This window comes from Balaenoptera ricei, chromosome 1, assembly GCF_028023285.1.
Source record: "Balaenoptera ricei isolate mBalRic1 chromosome 1, mBalRic1.hap2, whole genome shotgun sequence".
Lineage (NCBI taxonomy): Eukaryota > Metazoa > Chordata > Mammalia > Artiodactyla > Balaenopteridae > Balaenoptera > Balaenoptera ricei.
Window position 1 is genome coordinate 28,406,058 of NC_082639.1, and position 27,171 is coordinate 28,433,228.

At 35.6% G+C, this 27,171-nt stretch overlaps 1 protein-coding gene across 7 annotated transcripts in view; it reads left to right on the top strand.

Moving 5' to 3' along the window:
- Positions 1–27,171, top strand: part of ZMYM4 (zinc finger MYM-type containing 4) — a 177,839-nt gene that overhangs the window by 83,165 nt on the left and 67,503 nt on the right. The gene's annotated exons all lie outside the window — the stretch shown is intronic.

Consider the following 27,171-nt stretch of genomic DNA (forward strand, 5'->3'; position numbering starts at 1 on the left):
ACTTCTCCTCTTTCATTTCTTATTTTGTTTATTTGGCTTTTCTCTCTTTTCTTCCTAGTGATCCTGGCCAGTGATTTGTCAATTTTGTTTATCCTTTCAGAAAATCAGCTCTTGGTTTTATTGATTTTTTAAAAAAAAATCTCTATTTCCTCTCCGATTTTTATTATTTCCTTCCTTCTTCTGACATTAGGTTTTGTTTGTTCTTCTTTTTCTAATTATTGTAGGTGGTAGGTTAGGTTGCTTATTTGAGATTTTTCTTCCTTTTTGAGGAAGGCCTGTATCACTGTGAACTTCCCTCTTAGATCTGCTTTTGATGCATCCCATAGATTTTATATGGTTGTGTTTTCATTGTCATTTATCTCGAGGTATTTTTTGATTTCCTCTTTGATTTCATTGTTGACCCATTAGTGTTTTAGTAGCATGTTGTTTAGTCTCCATGTAATTGTTTTTTTTCTTGTTTTTCTCTCTGTGCTTGATTTCTAGTTTCATGCCTTTGTGGTCAGAGAAGATGCTTGAAATAATTTCTGTCCTTTTAAATTTGTTGAGGCTTGTTTTGGGCCACAGACTGTTGTCTGTCCTAGAGAGTGTTTCACGTGCTCTCGAAAAGAATGTGTGTTCTGGTTGTTTTGACTATAGTGTCCTATAGATATCAATTCAGTCTAACTGTTCTATTGTGTCATTTAGAGTCTATGTTGCCTTATTAGTTTTCTGTCTGGAAAATCTGTCCGTTGATGTCAGTGGGGTTCTAAAATCTCCTGCTGTTATTGTGTTCCCGTCAGTTTCTCCTCTTATGTCTGTTAGTATTTTATGTGTTTGGGTGCTCCTATATTAGGTACATTTATCTTAATGAGTGTAATATCCTCTTCTTGTATTGATCCTTTTATCATTATATAGTGTCCTTCTTTGCCTTTTTTTATACCCTTTGTTTTAAAGTCTATTTTATCTGATATGAGTGTTGCTGTCCCCACTTTCTCGTCATTTCCATTTGCATGAAATATCTTTTTCCATCCCCTCACTTTCAATCCATTCATGTCTTTTGCCCTAAAGTGGGTCTCTTGTAGGCAGCATATTTTACGCTCTTGTTTTATCGTCCAATCAGTCACTCTATGCTTTTGATCGGAGCTTTTAGTCCAGTGACATTTACAGTAATTTTTATTTATTTATCTATTTATTTATCTATCTATCTATCTATCTATTTATTTATTTATTTAGCTAGCTAGCTAGCTGTGTTGGGTCTTCGTTTCCACGCGAGGGCTTTCTCTAGTTGCGGCAAGCGGGGGCCACTCTTCATCGCGGTGCACGGGCCCCTCACTATTGTGGCCTCTCTTGTTGCGGAGCACAGGCTCCAGACGCGCAGGCTCAGTAGTTGTGGCTCACAGGCCCAGTTGCTCCACGGCATGTGGGATCTTCCCAGACCAGGGCTCGAACCTGTGTCCCCTGCATTAGCAGGCAGATTCTCAACCACTGCACCACCAGGGAAGCCCTACAGTAATTATTGATAAGTATGTATTTTTTGCCATTTTTCCTTGTTTTTCTTTATAGTTTTTAACCACATTTTCATTGTTGATCAATATATTGTTTAGTTTTGCTTATTTATGAACTCTGTATTATTTTTTAACCATACTGTATATGTTACCACTTCGTTTTATCATTGTATATTCTTTTTCTTAAAATTAATTTTATTTTTGGCTGCATTGGGTCTTCATTGCTGTGCGTGGTTTTTCTCTAGTTGTGGTGAGTGGGGGTGCTCTTCGTTATGGTGCGCAGGCTTCTCATCACAGTGGCTTCTCTTGTTGCAGAGCACGGGCTCTAGGCGTCTAGGCTTCAGTAGTTGTGGCGCACGGGCTTAGCTGCTCCGAGCCATGTGGGATCTTCCTGGACCAGGGCTCGAACCCGTGTCCCCTGCATTGGCAGGTGGATTCTCAACCACTGCACCAGCAGGGGTGCCTGGCAGGCGGATTCTTAACCACTGTGCCACCAGGGAAGTCCCTTATTGTATATTCTTGAGATTTGTCTGTACTGATCATTTAGTTCTCATTCATTCATCACTGATGTATAGTAATTCATTATATAAACATTACAATTTTTATTTATTCATTTTAAATTGTGGTAAAAAAACCACATAATGTAAAAATTTACCATCTTAATCATTTTTAAGTGTATAGTTCCATAATATTAAGTACATTCATGTTTTTGTGCAACAAATCTGTAGAACTATTTTATCTTGCAAAACTGAAATTTCTATATCCATTGAACAAAAATTTCCTCCCCTCTTAAGGTTTATACATGTTGTAACATGTATCGGGATGTCCTTCCTTTTTAAGGCTGAATAATATTCCACTGTATGGGTAGTACCACATTTTGTTTATCCATTCATCTGTTGATGGGCATTTGGATTGCTTCTGCCTCTTGGTTTTTGTGAATGATGCTGCACTGAACATGGCAAGCAAATATCTCTTCATGATTCTGCTTTCATTTGTCTTGGATATATACCCAGAAATGGGATTGCTTGTTCATATGGTAATTCTGTTTTCATTTTTTTTGAGGACTTGCCATACTGTTTTCAGGAGCGAGCGGTGGCACCGTTTTACATTTGCACTAACACAGGGATCCCAGTTTCTCCACATCCTTGTCAACACTTGTCACTTTCTGTGTTTTTAATCATAACCATCCTAATGGGTGTGAGGTGATATCTCATTGTAGTTTTGATTAGCATTTCTCTAATGATTAGTAATGTTGAGCATCTTTTGATATGCCTGTTGGCCATTTGTCTTCTTGGAGAAATGTCTTTTTCAAGTCCTTTCGCCAGTTTTGAATTGGGTTATTTGTTTTTTTTCTTATTGTTGATTTGTAAGAGTTCTCTACATATTCTGGATGTTACCCCCATCAGATGCATGATTTGCAAATACTTGCTTCCGTTCCATGTGTTACCGGTTCGCTCTGTTGGTGGTTTCTTTTGACATCCAGAAGTTTTAAAAGTTTGATGTAGGTAGTCCCATTTGTTTATTTTTGCTTTTGTTGCCTGTGTTTTTGGTGTCATATCCAAGAAATCATTGCCTAATCCAGTGTAATGAAGGTTTTCCCTTATGTTTTCTTTTAGGAGTTTTATACTTTTAGGTCTTATGTTTAAAATATATCAGAATTTTAAAATTTATTTTAGTGTATATATATTGGGTTGGCCAAAAAGTTCCTTTGGTTTTTTAAGTAAAAATAAAAGGCACATTTTTCATTTTCACCATGAACTTTATTGAGCAACGTATTCACCCTTTTGTTCCACTTCTACCATTTTTCAGGCAACTGCATAATTCCATCTTCCCAAAACTTTTTATCTTTTTGAGCAAAGAACTGTTCCAGGTGCCTTTAAACAGTCTTCCAGGGAATTGAAATTTTTTCCATTAAGAGAATTTTGAAAAGACCGAAATAAATGGAAAATCAAAGGTGCAATGTCTGGTGAATACGGCAGATGAATCAGAACTTCCTGGCCAAGCTGTAACAGTTTTTGCCTGGTCATCGAAGAAACATGCAGTCTTGTAGTATCCTGATGGAAGATTATGCATTTTCTGTTGACTAATTCTGGATGCTTTTAGTCAAATGCTGCTTTCAGTTGGTCTAATTGGGAACAGTACTTGTTGGAATTAATTTGGTTTTCTAGAAGGAGCTCGTAATAGAGGACTCCCTTCCAGTCCCACCATATACACAACATCACCTTCTTTGGATGAAGACCGGACTTTGGTGTGGTTGGTGGTGGTTCATTTCGCTTGCCTCACAGTCTCTTCCATTCCACATTATTGTACAGTATCCATTTTTCATCGCCTGTCACAATTTGTTTTAAAAACGAATGTTTTCCTTACGTTTAAGTAGAGAATTGCACACGGAAGTACAGTCAAGAAGGTTTTTTTCGCTTAATTTATGTGGAACCCAAACATCAAAGCGATTAACATAATCAAGCTGGTGTAAATGATTTTCAATGCTTGATTTGTATATTTTGAGTATGTTGGCTATCTCCCATGTGATACAGTGTTGACTTTTCTCACTTAATGTCTCGATTTGATCTTTGTCAACTTCAGCTGGTCTACTTGACCGTGGAGCATTGTCCAGCAACAAATCTTCAGCACGAAACTTTGCAAACCACTTTTGACATGTTCAGTCAGTCACAGCACCTTCTCCACATACTGCACAAATATTTTTTTTGCGTTTCAGTTGCGTTTTTACTTTTCTTGAAATAATAAAGCATAATATGCCGAAATTGTTGCTTTCTTTCTTCCATCTTCAATGTTAAAATGGCTACACAAAAGTTCACCAATTTTGATTTTTTTTTTTTTTAAGTACTTGCTGATAAGACAGCTGTCACAATACAACCTAACAAAATTGTTTCGAATGAAGTTTAAAGACAGCTAAATGCCACTAGAGCCATCCTACAGAAAAAAACACATGAACCTTTTGGCCAATCCAATACTTCTTGATGTTTCTAGTTTTTCCATTACAAGTCTTTCCTCTATGAACATCCTTGTATGTTTTCTGATTCATACAAGGAAGTACCATGTATGGAGTTCAATGTGAAATCTATTTTTTGTGGTGAGTCTGTCAAAAACAAGTTTAGAATATATTTCTTTAGGACAGGAATTGTCAAACTTTTTCTCTAAAAGACCAGATAGTAAATATTTTAGGCTTTATAGGTATGCTTTTTCTGTTGTAGCATTCAGCTCTGACTTATTAGCATGAAAGCAGTCATAGACAATACAAGAAGGGATTAGTGTGTTTGTTTCCAATGAAACTTTATCGGCACTGAATTTTGAATTTAGTGTAATTTTCACGTGTCAAGAAATATCTTTCTTTTGATTTTTTTTTTTTTTAACCACTTAAAAATGTGAAAACCATTCTTAGCTCATGGGTTATACAAATACAACACGGGTGGCTTCTGGATTTAGCATGCAGACACAATTTACCTACCCCTGCTCTAGGGTGTATATGGAAGGTGATTGCTCAGGCATTGGATGTGTACATTCTCAACTTACTAGAAATGCAAAACTCATTTTTTTCAGTAGTTTCATCCATTTATAATTCTACCATTGTTTAGAGTTTTGGTCACTATGCATTTGGCCAACACTTGATATTATCAGACTTTTAAACTAGCAGGTATAACATGGAATTCATTTTTTAAAATTTACATTTTCCAGATTAATAATTTAGTTGAACATTTTTTCATGTGTTTTGGCCATTTCTGATTCCTCTTTTGCAAAATCTGTTGCCCACTTGCTATTGGGTTGTTGGTCTTTTCTTAACTGCATTGTAGTTCTCTAAATATCCTGAAGAATAAACTTGTCAGTTATAGATATTGAAAATAAATTTTCCTAACTCATGACATCTTTATAAGTCTTTGCATAAGCAGAAATTAATTTTAATTTATTTGAATGATTATAAATGTATCAGTCTTTTCCTTTATGGTTCGATTTTCTTTTTTTTTTTTTAATTTTATTTAGGTAAACCTTTTCTAGGTTGAGGTCAAAAAGATCTTTCATATTATTTCCTAAAATGTTCATTGGTTTTACTTTATCATAGAATTAACTGTTTTATGGTTTGGCTTAGGGAACTAATTTTATTTCTTTCCATAATACTAACAAATTGTCTCACCACCATTTATGAAATACTATTTCCTTTACATAGTTACCTGAAAAGCTACTCTGTAGTGTATACCTATGGGCTTTTTCTCCACATTCTCCAATGGAAGTATTATTTATTTCTGTGCCATGTTCTTTTAATTAATTTAGTTTTAAAATAAGTCTTGATAACCTGATGGTTGACATCCTTGAAAATTTTTCTTCAGGAATGTTTCACCTGTTCTTGCTACTGTTCATTTTAGAAATATCTTGCCAAGTCGCTAACAAAACAAAATCAAATAAGAGCAAAATTTTGATGGGATTGTCTTTGAGTCTATAGATCAACTGAGAGAGAATTGGCATGTTTATGATAGTGAGTCGTTCTATCTATGAACTTTATGTGTCTTTTCATTTATTTAAATCTTTAATGCTTTTCAATAAAATTTTATAATCTATAAAGGATTATCTTGGAAGATTTTATATTATATTTTAGCATTTAAGTCTTACTTAGTTTGATATTTATTTTTGTATGTAGGATAAGATTGGGGTCCACTTTCTTCAGATGAGTAGCTGATTGTGCTAACATGTTAAATAATTTATCTTTTCCTCTTAATAGTTAATATTTTTATCAGTGAACTGAATTGGCACTATGAGGTATATTTAGGTTCTATATATAAGGGAATCTTTTTCTGTATTTCTATTAAATTCTATATTTATATATTTACATATTAATATTTACAGTAAATATTAATATTTAACTATACTATTGTCATTGATTTTATTATTAGTATATATTATTATAAGAAATATGTTTTTGGCTGTGAGGTATAGACATTTATCTGCTATGTCAAGCCAATGTCTTAGTTTTAATTTCTTTTATTTTAAAGCTTTTCTTTAGGCTTTTCATCCACTGAATTTTAATGTGATTGTATTGAAGATTCAAAAATAGTCTGTTGGAATTCTAATTGAAAATGCATACCTTTATATGTTACTTTTTAGGGAGAATCAGTAGTTTACTATATTTTTCTATTCAGGAGCAGACTATATCTTATACAGATTTTGGTTTATGCCATTCACTTAAATTTTATAGTTGCTTACAAGTAATATGTATTGTGCTTTTCTCGTATCATTTGAACTTTGCAAATGGAGGTTTTTTTTTTCATTTCTATGTTCTTATTACAAGAACAGTCTATTATTTTACTTAATTTCCCTATTAAATCTAATAGTCTTTTAAAATTTGAGTCTAGTTATCCAGTCATAAAACCGTATCAACTAAAAATATTTTATTTCTTTATCCCAATGACTACTCAGATTATATATTTAATGTTTTTGCCAAACCTCGTAGGATTTTATTGTAAGTGATAATCAAGGTAGTTGTCACTTTTGACTAATTTTTGAGTCCAGTTAAGTAGTTCTCATATTTTATCATTTAGGGATAATTATTGTAGGTTTCCATCACATTTGCTAAGGCTTTATTACATTTTTTATAATTATTATTCCCATTTTACATTGAGGAATGGGTGAAGAATATTGGTATTTAAAAATTACTGGGATCAATTTGCTAATATTTTATTAAGGATTTTTCTAACAGACTTTGTGTACGATTGGAGTTATAGCTTTATGAAATGTTTTATAGGATTCACCAATAAAACCATCTTGGCTTGGAGATTTCTTGGTGTGAGTTTGTAAGTTATGAATTCAAATTTTCAAATAGATACAGGATTATTTATATTTTATGTTTAATCTTGTGTCAGATTTGGTAAATTGTGTTTTTCAAGTAATTTGTTCATTTCATTTAAGTGGTCTTTGTCTTTTGAATTATAGTTTTTTAAAAAAATGGGAACGATAGTGGCAACTCATTGTGGTTTTAATTTGCATTTCCCTGCTGACTAATGATTTTGAATATCTTTTCAGTGTGTGTATTGGCCATTCTTTTTTTTTAAAATATTTATTTATTTATTTATTTATTTTTGGCTGTGTCGGGTCTTCGTTGCTGTGTGCGGGCTTTCTCTAGTTGCGGTGAGCAGGGGCTACTCTTTGTTGCGGTGCGCGGTCTTCTCATTGTCATGACCTCTCTTGTTGCAGAACACGGGCTCTAGGCGGGTGGGCTTCAGTAGTTGTGGCTTGTGGGCTGTAGAGCTCAGGCTCAGTAGTTGTGGTGCACGGGCTTATTTGCTCCGCGGCAGGTGGGATCTTCCCAGGCCGGGGCTTGAACCCGCGTACCCTCCATTGGCAGGCAGATTCTTAACCACTGCGCCACCAGGGAAGCCCATATTGGCCATTCTTAAAATGTTCTTTTGTAAAGTGTCTGTTCAAATCTTTGCCCCTTTTAAAAGTTTGTCAGTTTTTCTTTTCTATTATTAAGTTGTAAGCATTTTTTACACATTCTGGATACAAATCTTCTGTTTTATAGATCATTAGAAATAGATGGGGATATCTCTATCTTCATCCATCTGTATCTATGTATCTCTTTGCATATCTGTCCATCCACCCACCCATTCATTCATCCATCCATCCATGTATTCTGTGGCTGACCTTTCCATTATCTCAGTGGTGTCCTTTGAAAAGCACAAGTTTTAATTTTGATGAAGTTCCATTTTTTAATTATTATATTTTTGTGGGCTGTATTCATTGTATTCTGACTAGAAGACCTATTGCAAGATCAAGAATATGTTCATGTGTTTATTCCTAGAAGCTTAATAGTTTTAGCCTTATCTTTTAGTTTTTATTTTATTTTCTTTGTTATTTTTTAATTATTTATTTTCTTTCTTTCTTTTTTCTTTTTTGGCTGTGTCAGGTTTAAGTTGCAGCACGCAGGGTCTTCATTGAGGCATGCGAGATCTTTCCTTGCAGCGGGGGCTCTTTGTTGTGGTGCGTGGGTTTTCTCTCTCTAGTTGTGGCACTCAGGCTCCAGGGCGCATGGGCTCTGTAGTTTGCAGCACGCAGGCTCTCTCATTGAGGTGCGGGAGCTAAGTAGTTGCGGCACATGGTCTTAGTTGCCCCGTGGCATGTGGGATCTTAGTTCCTTGACCAGGGATCAAATCCGCATCCCCTGCATTGGAAAGCGGATTCTTCACCACTGGACCACCAAGGAAGTCCCTAGCCTTAGCTTTTATGACTAGGTTTATTATCCATTTCAAGTTAGTTTTTGTGTATAGTGTTATTTAAGAGTCAGAATAAATAATTTTTGCATAAGGATATCTAGTTGTATCAACACCATTTATTGAAAAGATTGTTTTTTCTGATTGATTTACCTTGGTATTTTTGTTGAAAATCAGTTGATCTGTATGTTTGAATTTATTTCTGGACTCGGTCTGTTCCAAGGATCTGTATGCCTTTCCTTAAGTCAGTACTTCACTGTCTTAATTACTTTAGTTTTATATTAAATCAGATATTCTAAGTAATTTTTTTTCAAAGTTCCAGATCTTTTGCATTTTCATGGAATTTCTTAGAAGCACCTTGTCATTTTCTATAAAAAATCTTCCTGGGTTTGTGATTGGGATTGTGTTGGATCTGTAGATGAGTTTGGGGAGAATTTCTATCTAAATACTAGTGTTTTCCAATTCACATATATGATGTGTCTTTCAATTTATTTAGCTCTTATTTCCTTTCAGCAGTGTTTTGTAGTTTTCAAGTACAGGTCTTATGCATATTTTGTTACCCCTGTATGTTTAAAATTTCTTGTACTATTGTAAATGAAATTTTAAAAAACTAAATTTGCTGAAGTATAATTTACAGATAAAATATACTGTATCTTGAAATCATTTTTATTTATTTATTTATTTTTAAATATAAAAAAATTGGGGTATATTTGTTTTACAATATTGTATTAGTTTCTGCTGTACAGTGAAGTGGAGTTCCCTGTGCTATACAGCAGGTTCTCATTAGTTATCTATTTTATACATATTAGTATATGTATGTCAATCCCAGTCTTGCAATTCATTCCACCCTCCTTTCCCCCCTTCATGTCCATACGTTTGTTCTCTCCATCTCTGTCTCTATTTCTGCCTTGCAAACAGGTTCATCTGTACCATTGCTCTAGATTCCACATATATGTGTTAATATACAATATTGTTCTCTTTCTGACTTACTTCACTCTGTATGACAGTCTCCAGCTCCATCCATGTGTCTACAAATGATCCCATTTCGTTCCTTTTTACGGCTGAAATCATTTTTATTTTAACTTTAACTTTGAAATAATTACAGACTTATAAAAAAAGTTACTATAAGTCATCCAACTGTGTTCTTAAAAAAAATTGCTTTGTCTATTCAAGTCCTTTGCATTTATACATGGAATCAACGTGTAAATGTATCAATATACAGATAAGCCATTGGGAGTTTTATTGGAATTGCATTAAATCTGTAGATTAATTTGGAGGAGAATTGACATCTTAAATATATCCCTGAGCATGGCATATTTCTGAATTTATTTAGTTCTTTAAATCTGTAAATAATTTCTAAATTATTAAATTTCTAAATAACCTTTTGTAGTTTTCAGTCTATAGATTTTACACGTTTTTAAGAAATTTAGGGCCTAGAGACTCTTTGGTGGGGCTAATGGCAGATTCCGGGAGGGCTTATGCCAAGGAGTACTTCCCAGAACTTCTGCTGCCAGTGTCCTTGTCCTCTCAGTGAGCCACAGCCATCCCCCACCTCTGCAGGAGACCCTCCAACACTAGCAGTTGTGTGCCTGACAGGGCCTTGGTGCTCCGGCCAGGTGTCAGGCCTGTGCGTCTGAAGTGGGAGAGCCGAATTCAGGACATTGGTCTACCAGAGACCTCCTGGCTCCACGTAATATCAAATGGCGAAAGCTCTCCCAGAGATCTCCATCTCAGTGCTAAGACCCAGCTCCACTCAGTGACCAACAAACTAGAGTGCTGGACACCCTATGCCAAACAACTAGCAAGACAGGAACACAACCCCACCCATTAGCAGAGAGGCTGCCTAAAATCATAATAAGGTCACAGACACCCCAAAACACACTGCTGGACGCGGTCCTGCCCACCAGAAAGACAAGATTCAGCCATCCACCACAACACAGGCACTGGTCCCCTCCACCAGGAAACCTACACAACTCACTGAACCAACCTTAGCCACTGAGGGCAGACACCAAAAACAATGGAAACTACAGACCTGCAGCCTGCAAAAAGGGGACCCCAAACACAGTAAGTTAAGCAAAATAAGAAGACAGAGATACACACAGCAGATGAAGGAGCGAGGTAAAAACCCACCAGACCAAACAAATGAAGAGGAAATAGGCAGTCTACCTGAAAAAGAATTCAGAGTAATGATAGTAAAAATGATCCAAAATCTTGGAAATAGAATGGAGAAAATACTAGAAACGTTTAACAAGGACCTAGAAGAACTAAAGAGCAAACAATGATGAACAACACAATAAATGAAATTAAAAATTCTCTAGAAGGAATCAATAGAAGAATAACTGAGACAGAACAATGGATAAGTGACCTGGAAGATAAAATAGTGGAAATAACTACTGCAGAGCAGAATAAAGGAAAAAGAATGAAAAGAATTGAGGACAGTCTCACAGGCCTCTGGGACAACATTAAATGCACCAACATTCGAATTATAGGGGTCCCAGAAGAAGAGAAAAAGAAAGGAGCTGAGAAAATATTTGAAGAGATTATAGTTGAAAACTTCCCTAATATGGGAAAGGAAATAGTCAATCAAGTCCAGGAAGCATACAGAGTCCCATACAGGATAAATCCAAGGAGAAACATACCAAGACAGACATTAATCAAACCATCAAAAATTAAATACAGAGAAAAAATATTAAAAGCAGCAAGGGAAAAGCAACAAATAACAAACAAGGGAATCCCCATAAGGTTAACAGCTGATCTTTCAGCAGAAACTCTGCAAGCCAGAAGGGAGTGTCAGGACATATTTAAAGTGATGAAAGGGAAAAACCTAGAACCCAGATTACTCTACCCAGCAATGCTCTCATTCAGATTTGACAGAGAAATTAAAACCTTTACAGACAAGCAAAAGCTAAGAGAATTCAGCACTACCAAACCAGCTTTACAACAAATGCTAAAGGAACTTCTCTAGGCAGGACACATAAGAGAAGGAAAAGACCTACAATAATAAACCCAAAACAATTAAGAAAATGGTAATAGGAACATACATATCAATAATTACCTTAAATGTAAATGGATTAAATGCTCCAACCAAAAGACACAGACTGGCTGAATGGATACAAAAACAAGACCCATATATATGCTGTCTACAAGAGACCCACTTCAGACCTAGGGACACATACAAACTGAAAGTGAGGGGATAGAAAAAGATATTCAATGCAAATGGAAATCAAAAGAAAGCTGGAGTAGCAATTCTCATATCATACAAAATAGACTTTAAAGACTATTACAAGAGACAAAGAAAGACACTACATAATGATAAAGGGATCAATCCAAGAAGAAGATATAACAATTGTAAATATTTATGCAGCCAACATAGGAGCACGTCAATACATAAGGCAAATGCTAACAGCCATGAAGGGGGAAATTGACAGTAACACAATCATAGTAGGGAACTTTAACACCACACTTTCACCAGTGGATAGATCATCCAAAATGAAAATAAATAAGGAAACACAAGCTTTAAGTGATACATTAAACAAGATGGATTTAATTGATATTTATAGGACATTCCATCCAAAAACAACAGAATACACTTTATTCTCAAGTGCTCATGGAACATTCGCCAGGATAGATCATATCTTGGGTCACAAATCAAGCCTTGGTAAATTTAAGAAAACTGAAATCGTATCAAATATCTTTTCCAAATACAACACTATAAGACTAGATATCAATTACAGGAAAAAATCTGTAAAAAATACAAACACATGGAGGCTAAAGAATACTTAATAACCAAGAGATCACTGAAGAAATCAAAGAGGAAATCAAAAAATGCCTAGGAACAAATGACAAAACACAATGACCCAAAACCTATGGGATGCAGCAAAAGCAGTTCTAAGAGAGAAGTTTATAGCAATACAATCCTACCTCAAGAAACAAGAAACATCTCAAATAAACAACCTGACCTTACACCTGAAGCAATTAGAGAAAGAAGAACAAAAAAACCCCAAAGTTAGCAGAAGGAAAGAAATCATAAAAATCAGATCAGAAATAAATGAAAAAGAAATGAAGGAAACAATAGGAAAGATCAATAAAACAAAAAGCTGGTTCTTTGAGAAGATAAACAAAATTGATAAGCCATTAGCCAGACTCATCAAGAAAGAAAGGGAGAAGACTCAAATCAATAAAATTAGAAACGAAAAAGAAGTAACAGCTGACACTGCAAAATCCAAAGTATCATGAGAGATTACTACAAGCAACTATATGCCAATAAAATGGACAACCTGGAAGATATGGACAAATTCTTAGAAAAGCACAACCTTCCAAGACTGAACGAGGAAGAAATAGAAAATATAAACAGACCAATCACAAGCACTGAAATTGAGACTGTGATTAAAAATCTTCCAACAAGCAGAAACCCAGGACAAGATGGCTTCACAGGCAAATTCTGTCAAACATTTAGAGAATAGTCAACACCTGTTCTTTTCAAACTCTTACAAAATATAGCAGAGGGAGGAACACTCCCAAACTCATTCTGCGAGGCCACCATCACTCTGATACCAAAATGAGACAAAGATGTCACAAAGAAAGAAAACTACAGGCCAATATCACTGATGAACATAGATGCAAAAATCCTCAACAAAATACTGACAAATAGAATCCAACAACACATTAAAAGGATCATACACCATGATAAAGTGCGGTTTATCCCAGGAATGGAAGGATTCTTCAATATACGCACATCAATCAATGTGATACACCATATTAACAAACTGAAGGAGAAAAACCATATGATAATCTCGATAGATGAAGAAAAAGCTTTTGAAAAAATTCAACACCCATTTATGATAAAAACTCTCCAGAAAGTAGGCATAGAGGGAACTTACCTCAACATAATAAAGGCCATATATGACAAACCCACAGCCAACATCATTCTCAATGGTAAAAAACTGAAACCATTTCCACTAAGATCACGAACAAGACAAGGTTGCCCACTCTCACCACTATTATTCAACATAGTTTTGGAAGTTTTAGCCACAGTAGTCAGAGAAGAAAAAGAAATAAAAGGAATCCAAATCGGAAAAGAAGAAGTAAAGCTGTCACTGTTTGCAGGTGACATGATACTATACGTAGGGAATCCTAAAGATGCTACCAGAAAACTACTAGAGTTAATCAATGAATTTGGTAAAGTAGCAGGATACAAAATTAATGCACAGAAATCTCTGGCATTCCTATACACCAATGATGAAAAAGCTGAAAGAAAAATTAAGGAAACACTCCCATTTACCATTGCAACAAAAAGAATAAAATACCTAGCAATAAACCTACCCAAGGAGACAAAAGACCTGTATGCAGAAAACTATAAGACACTGATGAAAGAGATCAAAGATGACACAAACAGAAGGAGAGATCATGTTCTTGTATTGGAAGAATCAACATTTTGAAAATGACGATACTACCCAGAGCAAACTACAGATTCAGTGTAATCCCTATCAAACTACCAATGGTATTTCTCACAGAAGTAGAACAAAAAATTTCGCAATTTTTATTTCCATACGGTCCTTCCATTTCCACAAAGGACCCCGAATAGCCAAAGCAATCTTGAGAAAGAAAAACAGAGGTGGAGGAATCAGGCCCCCTGACTTCAGATTATACTACAAAGCTACAGTAATCAAGACAGTTTGGTACTGGCACAAAAACAGAAATATAGATCAATGGAACAGGATAGAAAGCACAGAGATAAACCTACGCACATATGGTCACCTTATTTTTGATAAAGGAGGCAAGAATGTACAATGGAGAAAAGACAGCCTCTTCAATAAGTGGTGCTGGGAAAACTGGACAGCTACATGTAAAAGAATGAAATTAGAACACTCCCTAACACCATACACAAAAATAAACTTAACATGGATTAAAGACCTGAATGTAAGGCCAGACACTATAAAACGGTTAGAGGAAAACTTAGGCAGAACACTCTGTGACATAAATCACAGCAAGATCCTTTTTGACCGGACTCCTAGAGAAATGGAAATAAAAACAAAAATAAACAAATGGGACCTAATGAAACTTAAAAGCTTTTCCACAGCAAAGGAAACAAGAAACAAGACAAAAAGACAACCCTCAGAATGGGAGAAAATATTTGCAAATGAAGCAACTGACAAAGGATTAATCTCCAAAATTTACAAGCAGCTTATGAACCTCAATAACAAAAAAAAACCCAATCCAAAAATGGGCAGAAGACCTAAAGAGACATTTCTCCAAAGAAGATATACAGATTGCCAAAAAACACATGAAAGGATGCTCAACATCACTAATCATTACAAAAATGCAAATCAAAACTGTAATGAGGTATCACCTCACACCAGTCAGAATGGCCGTCATCAAAAAATCTACAAACAATAAATGCTGGAGAGGGTGTGGAGAAAAGGGAACCCTCTTGCACTGTTGGTGGGATTGTAAATTGATACAGCCACTATGTAGAACAGTATGGAGGTTCCTTTCAAAACTAAAAATAGAACTACCATACGACCCAGCAATCCCACTACTGGGCATATACCCTGAGAAAACCATAATTCAAAAAGAGTTATGTACCACAATGTTCATTGCAGCTCTATTTACAATAGCCAGGACATGTAAGCAACCTAAGTGTCCATTGACAGATGAATGGATAAAGATGTGGCACATATATGCAATGGAATATTACTCAGCCATAAAAAGAAGTTAAATTGAGTTATTTGTAGTGAGGTGGGTGGACATAGAGTCTGTCATACAGAGTGAAGTAAGTCAGAAAGAGAAAAACAAATACTGTATGCTAACACATATATATGGAATCTTAAAAAAAAAAAAAGTGAGGACACGGGGAGGGGGAGGGTAAGCTGGGATAAAGTGAGAGAGTGGCATGGACATATATACACTACCAAATGTAAAATAGATAGCTAGTGGGAAGCAGCCGCATAGCACAGGGAGATCAGCTCGGTGCTTCATGACCACCTAGAGGGGTGAGATAGGGAGGGTGGGAGGGAGGAGATATGGGGATATATGTATACGTATAGCTGATTCACTTTCTTATAAAGCAGAAACTAACACACCATTGTAAAGCAGTTATACTCCAATAAAGATGTTAAAATAAATAAATAAATAAAAATAAAAGGAGATTTAGGGCTTGCCTCGTTGCACAGTGGTTAAGAATCTGCTTGTCAATTCAGGGGCCACGGGTTTGAGCCCTGTCCGGGAAGATCCCACATGCCGTGGAGCAAGTAGGCCTGTGCGCTACAACTACTGAGCCTGCACTCTAGAGCCCACGAGCCCCATCTACTGAAGACCGTGCGCCTGGAGTCCGTGCACTGCAACAAGAGAAACCACCTCAATGAGAAACCTGCGCACTGCAACGAAGAGTAACCCCCGCTCTCCACAACTAGAGAAAAGCCCTCACATAGCAACGAAGACCAAATGCAGCCAAAAATAAATAAATAAAATAAACACATTTATTAAACAACAAAAAAAAGAAATTTGCCATTCCTATTTTTTTTGTTTTCAGTATTTTGTCTGGATTTTGTGTGAGTGTGGATGAATTGAGGGATAGTTTTCCCCCATAGGACTAGCCAATTTTTCTTTTCCAAGTTAGTGAATAATAATCCATTCTTTCCTTACTAACTTGAAATGTAATATTCCTATTTTTTATTCTATTATAATGATTAAAAAATTGTTTTTAAGTTTCCTGTTGATCATTATTATCTTTGTAGATGCCTTTTCTCAGGCCGAGGACCTTCTCTATATTTGCTGAATGATTTTTTTCAGTGAATGAATATTTTGTCAAATGGTTCGTGTTCATCTGCTGAAATGATTATGTTTTTCTTTATTGTGTTAATGTGGTGAATTGATTTTTGAATCTTGAACCCACCTTGCATTCATGGGATAAACCCTACTTTGTCACGATCTATTATTTGTTTCATATCTTTTAAATCTCAATTTGCTAATAAGTGTGCTGATTTTTGTGTACCTATGTTTATGAAGGATATTGGTATGTAGTTTTCTTTTGTTGTCATGTCTTTCTCTGGCTTTGATTCCAGGGTGATAATGGCTTCATACAATTAGTTAGGAAGTGTTCCTTTCCCTTATATTTGCTGAAAGAGTTCATGCAAGATGGGTATTATTCTTCCTTAAATATTTTACTTAGTTTACGTCATCTGGGCTTGATGTTGTTCATATTTTCTATTTCTTCTGTGTAATTTGCACCTTTGAAGACATTTTCTCGTAAGACAGCACAGTCTGGTAGAACTTTCTGTGACAATTGAAATGTTCTATATGTACACTCTTAAAGTACAGTAGCCACTGACTACCTGTGGCAGTTGAGTACTTGAAATGTGATGAGTGCAGAGCTGCAGTTTTAATTTTATTTAAATTGTCACAGGTGGCTGGTGGCTTACTGTACTGGCTATTGTAGCTCTAAGTTGTAAATTAATTTCTATAAAATTGTTAATAAATTTAAAATATACTGTTATAAAGTTGTTCATAGTTTTAAAATTTGTTTCTATAAAGTTGTTTGTAGGGAATTCCCTGGGGTCCAGTGGTTAGGACTCTGTACTTCCAGTGCAGGGGGCCCAGGTTCGATCCCTGGTCGGTGAACGAAGATCCTGCAAGCTTCACAGTGTGGCAAATATATATATATATATATATATATATACACACACACACACACACATGTATATATGGAGATACAAAGTTGTTTATGGTTTTTTCTTAATTTATTTTTACTCTCTAATGAAATCTTTAGTGCTCTTTTATTCCTGAGATTGGTAATTTGTGTCATCTTCTCTTTGTCTCCTTTCCTCCCACCTCAACTCTCTTTGTATTTTTTAATTAAAATATTTTAAGGGTAAAATACACATAAACTAAAATTTACCATTTTATCATTTTTAAGTGTCCAGTTCAATAGTGTTAATTACACTCATATTGTTGTGCAGCCAACCTCCATAACTTTTCATCTTGCAAAACTGAAATTCTTTTTTTTTTTTTTTTAATGTTTATTTATTTGTTTGGCTGTGCCTGGGCTCTGTTTGGCTCTGTTTATGGTCACTTTGTCTAGGAGTTTATCATTTTTGTTCTTTTCAAAGATCTTGCTCTTGGTTTCCTTAGTTTTTCTTCACTGTTTATTTTCTATTACATAGATTTTTCTTTTATCTTTACTTTTCCTTCTACTTTGTGCTTAATTTGATCTTTTTCTTGCTTCTGAAGCCAGAAGTTTAGGTCATGGATTTTAGAATTTTTCTTGATAGACGTGTATAAATCCATAAGTTTCCCTCTGCGGACTTCTTTTACTGCACTTCTCAAATTTTGGTAAGTTGTGTTTTCATTGCCATTCAGTTCATAATATTTTCTAAGTTTCCTTGTGATTTCTTCTTTGACCTATGGCTTTTTTTCAAAGAAGTATTTCTAAATATTTGAGGGCTTTCCACATGTGCTTTTGTTAATGAGTACATTTTGATCAAAGTAGATATTCTGTATGAGTTCCATTATTTGATAATTTTACCATGCAGTATTTCCATCATTTATCATGTGATCAGTGTTGGTGATTGTTCCATGTGTATTGGAAAAGAATATGTGTTCTGCCATTTTGGGGTTAACATTTTATAAATGTCATTTAGGTTTAGTTGATTGACAGCATCTTTTCAGGTCTCCTATATTTTTCTTGATTTTCTGACTGTTCAATTACTGGCAGAGAAATGTTGAACCATTCAAATATTACTATGGGGTTATCTGTTTTTGCTTTTAATTCTGTCAGTTTCCAGTGTTCATTCTCTTGTTGAGATTCAGGTTTCCATCAGGTGTCTCTTTCCTTCTAGCTAAAGAACTTTAACATTTCTTGTCATGCAGGTCTGTTGGTAACATATTCTTTCAGCTTTCATCTAAAAATATTTTTATTTCATCTTCCTTTTTGAAGATTATTTTCTCTTGTTATAGAATTCTAGGTTGACAAGATTTTTTTTCCTGGCACTTTTAGGTTCAACTGCTTTAGAAAGTATTTATTTCTTCAAATACCCATCTCTCCAATTAAATATGTTAGCCTGCTTAATATTGTATCACATGTCGGACACTGTTATTTTTCAGTCTTAAACTCTCTATGCTTCTTTCTATATAATTTTTTACTGCCCTCTCTTCCTATTTCACTGTTATTTTCTTCTACATGGTCTAATTTGCAATTAACCCATTCAGCTGATTTTTCATTTCAGCTGTATTTTTCAGTTTAGAAGTTTCTTTTTAAAAAATATGGTTTCTAATTTTATTCTCATCAAGTTCATGTTTTCCATTAAATCTTTATACTTTTTTATAACTTTTCAAGTCCTTTGTGGTAATTCTAATTCCATCATTTGTATTATTTCCAGCCCCATTTCCATTGGCTGAATTGTCTTCTGGTTATGGCTCTCATCTCTTCCTTTTTCAAATGTGTGATAATGTTTGATTGGATGCTGGGTTACACTGTTACATTGTTGAGTGTCAGATTATATTTTATATTCTATATTCTATTTCCTTTAGGAGTGTTGATTTTCATTCTGACATGCAGTTAGTTTGCTTTGGATCAGCTTGATCTTTTTGAGACTTGTTTTTTTTTAACATCTTTATTGGAGTATAATTGCTTTACTATGTTGTGTTAGTTTCTGCTGTATAACAAAGTGAATCAGCTATATGTGTGCATATATCCCCATATACCCTGCCTCTTGTGCCTCCATCCCACCCTCCCTATCCCTTCCCTCTAGGTGGTCACAAAGCAGCGAGCTGATCTCCCTCTGCTATGCAGCTGCTTCCCACTAGCTATCTGTTTTACATTTGGTACTTTATATATGTCAGTGCTACTCTCTCACTTCATCCCAGCTTCCCCTCCCTCCCATGTCCTCAAGTCTATTCTCTATGTGTGCATCTTTATTCCTGTCCTGCCCCTATGTTCATCAGAACCATTTTTTTTTAGATTCCATATATATGTGTTAGCATACAGTATTTATTTTTCTCTTTCTGACTTACTTCACTCTGTATGAGAGACTCTAGGTCCATCCACCTCACTACAAATAACTTAATTTCGTTTCTTCTTATGGCTGAGTATTATTCCATTGTATATATGTGCCACATCTTCTTTATCCATTCATCTGTCGATGGACACTTAGGTTGCTTCCATGTCCTGGCTATTGTAAATAGAGCTGCAGTGAACATTGTGGTACTTGACTCTTTTTGAATTATGGTTTTCTCAGGGTATATGCCCAGTAGTGGGATTGCTGGGTTGTATGGTAGTTCTATTTTTAGTTTTTAAGGAACCTCCATTCTGTTTTCCATAGTGGCTGTGTCAATTTACATTCCCACCAACAGTGCAAGAGGTATCCCTTTTCTCTACACCCTCTCCAGCATTTATTGTTTGTAGATTTTTTGTTGATGGCCATTCTGACCGGTGTGAGGTGATCCCTCATTGTAATTTTGATTTGCATTTCTGTAATGATTAGTGATGTTGAGCATCCTTTCATGTGTTTGTTGGCAATCTGTATATCTTCTTTGGAGAAATATCTCTTTAGGTCTTCTGCCCATTTTTGGATTGGGTTGTTTGTTTTTTTGATATTGAGGTTCATAAGCTGCTTGTAAATTTTGGAGATTAATCCTTTGTCAGTTGCTTCATTTGCAAATATTTTTGTCCATTCTTAGGGTTGTCTTTTCATCTAGTTTATAGTTTCCTTTGCTGTGCAAAAGCTTTTAAGTTTTGTTAGGTCCCATTTATTTATTTTTGTTTTTATTTCCATTTCTCTAGGAAGTGGGTCAAAAAAGATCTTGCTGTGATTTATGTCATAGAGTGTTCTGCCTATGGTTTCCTCTAAGCATTTTGTAGTGTCTGGCCTTACATTCAGGTCTTTCCATGTTAAGTTTATTTTATTCCATGTTAAGTTTATTTTTGTGTATGGTGTTAGGGAGTGTTCTAATTTCATTCTTTTACATGTAGCTGTCCAGTTTTCCCAGCACCACTTATTGAAGAGGCTGTCTTTTCTCTATTGTATATTCTTACCTCCTTTATCAAAAATAAGGTGACAGGGGGCTTCTCAGGTGGCGCAGTGGTTGAGAATCTGCCTGCCAATGCAGGGGACACGGGTTCGAGCCCTGGTCTGGGAAGATCCCACATGCCGCGGAGCAACTAGGCCCGTGAGCCATAACTACTGAGCCTGCGCGTCTGGAGCCTGTGCTCCGCAACAAGAGAGGCTGCGATAGTGAGAGGCCCACGCATCGTGATGAAGAGTGGCCCCCACTTGCCGCAACTAGAGAAAGCCCTCACACAGAAACGAAGACCCAACACAGTGAAAAATAAATAAATAAAAATAAATAAATTTATAAAGAAAAATAATAAATAAATAAATAAATAATAAATAAAAGTTTGCTTAAAAAAATAAATAAATAAGGTGACCATATGTGCGGGAGTTTATCTCTGGGCTTTCTATCCTGTTCCATTGATCTATATTTCTGTTTTTTTGCCAGTACTGTACTGTCTTGATTACTGTAGCTTTGTAGTATAGTCTGAAGTCCAGGAGCCTGATTCCTCCAGCTCCATTTTTCTTTCTCAAGATTGCTTTGGCTATTTGGGGTCTTTTGTGTTTCCATACAAATTGTGAAATTTTTTGTTCTAGTTCTGTGAAAAATACCATTGGTAGTTCGATGGGGATTGCATTGAATCTGTAGATTGCTTTGGGTAGTATAGTCATTTTCACACTGTTGATTCTTCTAATCCAAGAACATGGTATATCTCTCCATGTGTTTGTATCATCTTTAATTTCTTTCATCAGTGTGTTATAGTTTTCTGCATACAGGTCTTTTGTCTCCTTAGGTAGGTTTATACCTAGGTATTTTATTCTTTTTGTTGCAATGGTAAATGGGAGTGTTTCCATAATTTCTCTTTCACATTTTTCATCATTAGTATATAGGAATACCAGAGATTTCTGTGCATTAATTTTGTATCCTGCTACTTTACCAAATTCATTGATTAGCTCTAGTAGTTTTCTGGTAGCATCTTTAGGATTTGAGACTTGTTTTTTTTTTTTTTTTTTTTTTCTTTGTTTGAGACTTGTTTTTAAAGCTTGTTAGGGCAGCTCTAGGGTTGGCTTTACTTTAGAATTAGTTTAGCCCTACTTTTATTTCATTTTTTAAAAATATTTATTTATTTATATTTTTGGCTGCACCAGGTCTTAGTTGAAGCACACGCGATCTTTGTTGACGCCTGCGGGGTGTTTAGTTGCAGCTTGCAGGATCGTTTAGTTGTGGCATGCGGGATCTAGTTCCTTGACCAGGGATCGAACCCTGGCCCCCTGCATTGGGAGTGTGGAGTCTTAACCACTGGACCACCAGGGAAGTCCCCCTAGCCCTACTTTTAATGTGTGACTTTTCAGAGGTCTCCATTGATTCTCCCAGTTGTTTGACAAGGTCTCTTTTTCTTTTTTGAAAATAGACTTTAATTTTTAGAGCATGTTTTAAGTTCACAGCAAAACTGAGCAGAATGTACAGAGTTCCCATATGTTCCCTTACATCACACAAGCATAACCTTCCCCATTGTCTCATGTGTGGTTTACTGTTTAGGCAAAGGATTTCTAGTTCTCTTTCAGTGGGTCTTTGTCTTTTCTTTGGTAATCTGTCCTGCAAATACCAGCTCCTTTAGCTTTCTCAGTCTGTTGTCTCCCCAGTTTATTGAGACTGGTGTTCTTTACTTGAGTTTTCCCTCTCTATACTGGAACTCGCTAAATGTTCCCAGGCAGAAAGCCTAGGACAGTCACCTCATTAGTTCGTTTTCTCAGAGATCAGTCTTGTGTTGATTGTTGTCCATACTTTGAATACATTTGTTTTATATATTTTGTCAAGCTTTTTATTCACAACAGGAGGATTATTCTGCTATCAGTACTGTGCCACAGCTGGAAGTAGAGTTTTATGACAGTGGATTGTAGCTAGTGCCTAATTTACAATTTCTTTGTTCTAAATCATTAAAAAAATTTTTTAATTTTATTTTTTGTTTTATTTTTGTCTGTGTTGGGTCTTCGTTGCTGCGCGCGGGCTTTTCTCTAGTTGCGGCGAGCGGGGGCTACTCTTCGTTGCGGTGCGTGGGCTTCTCATGCGGCGGCTTCTCCTTGTGGAGCATGGGCTCTAGGCATGCGGGCTTCGATAGTTGTGGCACTCGGGTTCAGTAGTTGTGGCTCGCAGTCTCTAGAGCACAAGCTCAGTAGTTGTGGCGCACAGGCTTAGTTGTTCCTCGGCATGTAGGATCTTCCCAGACCAGGGCTCAAACCCGTGTCCCCTGTCTTGGCAGGGGTATTCTTAACCACTGAACCACCAGGGAAGCCCTGTTCTAAATCATTTTGGATATAACTCACAAATAGTTCTGTAGATAATTGCCCTAAGGACTTTCCTAGGCCTATTTAGCTTCGTATGTTTTTCTGGCATGATGCAGTTATACTGTGTGAACTACACTCAGCAATATTCCTGTAGGTAGGGCTCAGGAGATCTTTTCCGAAAAGGGCCAAATAGTAAACGTTTAAGGTCTGTTGGGTATAGTCAGAAAATATGGTCTCCTGTGTATTCTTCTCTTCCTCCTCTTCCTCCCTCCCCCTCCCCTCTCTTTTGTCTTCTTTCTTCTACTCTCTCAAAAATGTAGTAACTATTTTTAGCTCAGGGGCCATCCCTTGATCAAGGGTTGTAGTTTACCAACCCCTACTATAAAATTTGTCAAGTAGGACTTTTTCTTTCTTTGTTTAAATCTCTGTTGACCATTGTCGCAGGTAATATGTGCCAGTAGAATTGGTGTATCTTGTGTTTAATGAGTTCATGAGAGTAACAGCGTGGAATTGTTATAAGTTTACTAATGCCATTGACGGGGGAAAAGTGCAAGTTACTATGTTTCTACAGTTTTAAAGCCCTTAAAAATGATTATTTTAATGTTGCGTTTTTTTTCCTGGTTAAAAGGGATAAAAAATTAAGTTCAAGACTGGAACAGATCCTTGTTTATCTGTAAATATATTACAGAAGTTTTAGAATTAGCAGGAATAGCAGGAATGTTGTAGAACTGTGGTTTGGGAGGCAGTTGGAACTGTCTCTCCATACCTCTGTGGCGTTGTGCTTCTGCAACTATTAGCATAAATTACTTTCGCTTTTGTTTTGTTAAAATTTCATTGTTTTCTACTTATAGAATAAATATGTTCTCTGAAATGCTATAAAAACATAAAAACATTTTACTCCATTAAAATGTATAATATTCTTTTGTAGTGATATGCTTCACTTTTAATAGACCCTGGACAATTTTTAGGTACATGCTGAATATATCCATTTATAGATGTCTCTGATCTTCTTGATCATTGCTTTCAGAGCACTGTAAATGTCAGTGAGTAAAGTCTTTTGTATTTATTTCACTTGTCCTCATAGTGAAGAAGAAATAATTAATGTGTTTTATTTTATAATGTGTGTTAAATTATATTTTAGCTTTAATAGTGTACAAGTGGACTATTGAAATTAGTAAAACGTAACTGATTTCTGTTAGAGGTGTTTCAAGTGTTCACATTTGTTAATCACCTTTTAGTAAGTTATAAAATCAAGTTGTTCTAAGTATTTCACCGGTTTCAAACTGTTTTTTCCCCACTGTGGGAACAAATAAAAGCAAAATTAGTGAAAGTAAGTTCTGTGAATCTCACTTATGAGTCTCATCTCTCCTCATTGAATGTATAGAATGAACAATGGCACACTTTAATAGTATGCCACAGTAACAACACGTATTTAAATGAAAACAAGAAAAGAGCTGTAATCTTTAGTCATGACTCCCTGACAAAACTAATTCATCTTCATTAGTACTTAACATGGGTTGTTTGTGAACTGTCATAAATGGTTCATCTCTGGTGTGGTAGAGCATTCAGTGGGTCATCTTTGTTGGTATAACATTCAAAGGGATGGTTGACCACTTGGGGTTTTGTGGAAGAAATTCAGCCATCTGATAAGAGATTGGACTTGATGAATCTGAAGATCGCTGTTCAGCCTCTGAAGTACAGTGATTTATTACCTGCAGTTTATTTATGGCTGGTTCATAAAAAACTAGAGCCTGTTACTCAAAGTGGTAGGGCATCAGCAGTATTAGCGTCACCTGGGAGTATGTTAGAAGTCAGGTCCTTGGCTGCCACCCTTGACCTACTGAACCAGAATCTTTAGAAGTGGAGCTCAGGAATCCATTTCTAAGCTCACCAAGAGATTCTGTTATCCAGTAATCGTTGAGAAGCATTGTTTAGTTCAGTGATCCTCAAGCATTACTGTGCATCAGAAGCAAAATCATCTTAGGGGTGCTTGTTTTTGTTTTGTTTAAGACATTTTTAAAAATTGAGATAAAATTGACATATAACATTGTATTAGTTTTAGGTATACAACACAATGATTTGCTATATGTATATATTGCAAAATGATTACCATAATACATTTAGTTAACATCCATTACCACTGTTTTTTTAAAATTTTGAAACACTGTTAGAAATATATTTTACATTGAGACCTATTTGTGTATGTGTGTGTGTGTGTGTGTGTGTGTGTGTGTACAGGTGTTTTGTAGCATTACTTGTTGTCACTCTGAATTATGTTCTTTGTTTTCCATTCTAGCCTATTTAAAAAAAACAAATCATGGCCCTGGCTCACTAATGGGTTGGTACTTGGAGTTTGAAAGAACACTGGATTGTTGTGTTTCAGTTATTGTCCCATTTTCATGAAAAGTTTTCTGTTGGTTATTGGCCTATTAGTAGCTAAGATTCTTTTTCAGCTTAGGATCATAATTAGGAATTACCATTCTTCTTGTTACTGTAAATTGTGCCTCATTGAGAATGAGAATCTGTCATTAAGGGAAGAAGCTAGAGTGGCTATTGAGGAGCATCTAGTAGTTTCAGACAAAGACAGCTTGATTCAGCTCTTGATGAAATTGCATGCTTACCAAGAGTCAGTTGTTCCCAAACCTGTTTATTCGAGTAGTACTTGTCATTGTAATTAAATAATTTTTATTGTACCATTTTGACACTAATGAAATTTCCTCTGAAAAGTAAATTGTGGTTTCTGTGAATAATTTTAATGCTTTAGAAAGACTTAGTAGGTAAAGTCAGTGAAAAGGTGGAGGGGCAAGTGTCTTTATTTTCTCATTCCATTTTAAAAAAATATTTATTATTTATTTATTTAATTTATCTTTGGCTACATGGGGTCTTAGTTGCAGCACATGGGCTCTTCACTGCAGCACGTGGGCTTCTCTCTAGTTGTGGCATGCAGGTTTTCTCTTCTCTAGTTGTGGCGTGTGGGTTCCAGGGCATGTGGGCTCTGTAGTTGTGGCGTGTGGGTTCCAGACCACGTGGGCTCTGTAGTTTGTGGCATGCAGGCTATCTCTAGTTGAGGCGCATGAGCACAGTAGTTGTGGCGTGAGGGCTTAGTTGCCCCATGGGCACGTGGGATCTTTGTTCCCTGACCAGGAATCAAACCTGTGTCCCCTGCATTGTAAGGCGGATTCTTTACCACTGGGCCACCAGGGAAGTCCCTCATGCCATTTTAAAGAAACCAAAGTTGCAATCATGAAGATTGCATTATGGCTGTGATTTGTTCAAGAAAGAACTCAAATTAGCATACCCATTTCCAAAGTCTTGATTGATCATCATTGATTGGCCAAGGTGCTTTTTTATATATTCCAAGTAAAAACAAATGTTTAAGGCATGTACGTTTCATTTTTAAGATTCCTGACTTTATTGGTCAATGATTGACCAATGTGCTTTTTTATATATTCCAAGTAAAAATAAATGTTTAAGGCACGTACATTGCATTTTTAAGATTCCTGACTTTATTGGACTTTTAACTGGTGACTGCATTCCTGATCTTATAGTTTAAAGAGGCTTTTATTATTTAGGAGATTGTATTTTATTGAAAATAAAAATAAATCATCTCTTAGAAACAAAATGCAGATTTAAGTTTTTATTTAAGATGAACCAAGATTACCTCATTTTTATGCTTATTATTTGTTTTGCATTCTTTGGAGTTAGTGTGTTTTTTTTTTTCTTTTGATCCTTTGTTTCTTTATATAAGAGAGAAAAACAGTGTCAGAGAATTGTTAAAGAACCATAACTTCTGAAGTTAAAATTATAATTCATATTAGTTTAGTTCTGAAAATTATCCTTTGATTAAAACAAAAATGTATGGAAGTAATTGAGTAATATATTGGCAATGAAAGTAACTAACAGCCCTTTCATAATGTTCATCTATGTGGGTTCCTTAGTTGGTGGTTGTACCTTAAAATGAAATGATTCTTGGGTATAGTATATAAATATCAGTATGCCACTAAAGCAAGGACTGAGCAAAAGGAGGACAAGGAGTAAAAGTTGATTTGACATCATGAAGTTTATTTTCATTATCAGACACAAATATTGTACTTAAATTGCTTAAAATAACTTTCATTCTCCTTTTACAAAACCTAACAA